The following is a 900-nucleotide window of genomic DNA, read 5'->3' on the forward strand; positions in this document are numbered from 1 at the left end:
TGCAGGACACTAAGCCAGAGTCGGTGACCCTCGGGGACTCGTCAACGCCACCCCCACCCCAGGCTCATTCAGCCAAAGGTGCAGGGGGCTCAGGTCGCAGGCAAAGAAAAAAATCCGCGAATGCGCTGTCGCCTTCGTTTCACAGGCGTCTTCTGAAAACCACACTCGGTCTTTCCATCCTGGAGATGTTTCCAAAGCAGGCTACTTAGTAAGGACCCTATCCATTTCCCACCCAAAGCCCAAAGCCCCAGGAAGCTCCTTAGGGTGAATAAGAGTAAGAGAAAGAGGGGAGGGAACCCTACAAGCAAACAGCCCCTTCCGCGACCCGGCAGCCAGCAGCGAGCGTCTCTGGAGAGCGCCTCCGAGTCCTGCCTGGCGCCGGACCCAAGGAGCCAGCGACGTGCGCCCGGGGCCGGGCTGATGGTGCAGCTTCTGTTTCCAGATCCCGGGCTCCCCCTTCCTGGGCTGGGGGCTCCCCGCGCCTTGCTGCGAACTTACACACGGTCTGCACTTCGCCCCGGGCCTCTCTGCTCCCCTAAAGCGCGCAGGTCATTCCCATACCCGGTCCAGAGTCGAAGGCACGGAAGCCTCGCTCCTCACTGCCTACGGCCACCAACAACTCGTCCAATAGTCTAAGAAATCGAGTTCCTTCTCGATGAGTAGCCTCCGTCCTCAGCCCCAGACACAATGATTGCGATGTCCTCTGTCTACACGCCCAGACGCAGACTCGCGATGGTCCCCATTAAAATACACGCACGAATGCAATTAAGGCGCGGAGCGCGGGGTCGGGTTGGTTACCTGGAGCATCCATGATGAGCGAGCACCGCGGTCCGCGAAGTTCTGCTCAGAGAGGACGAGCAGAGCTGGCGGGAGGAGAACCGGGCGCGACCCTTCTCCCCC

The 900-nt window shown here is 60.7% G+C and overlaps 1 protein-coding gene across 1 annotated transcript in view; it reads right to left on the reverse strand.

Moving 5' to 3' along the window:
• Positions 1 to 900, reverse strand: part of CBLN2 (cerebellin 2 precursor) — a 14,538-nt gene that overhangs the window by 5,160 nt on the left and 8,478 nt on the right. The window lies entirely within an intron of this gene.

Source organism: Pteropus vampyrus, unplaced genomic scaffold (assembly GCF_000151845.1).
Source record: "Pteropus vampyrus isolate Shadow unplaced genomic scaffold, Pvam_2.0 Scaffold132, whole genome shotgun sequence".
Lineage (NCBI taxonomy): Eukaryota > Metazoa > Chordata > Mammalia > Chiroptera > Pteropodidae > Pteropus > Pteropus vampyrus.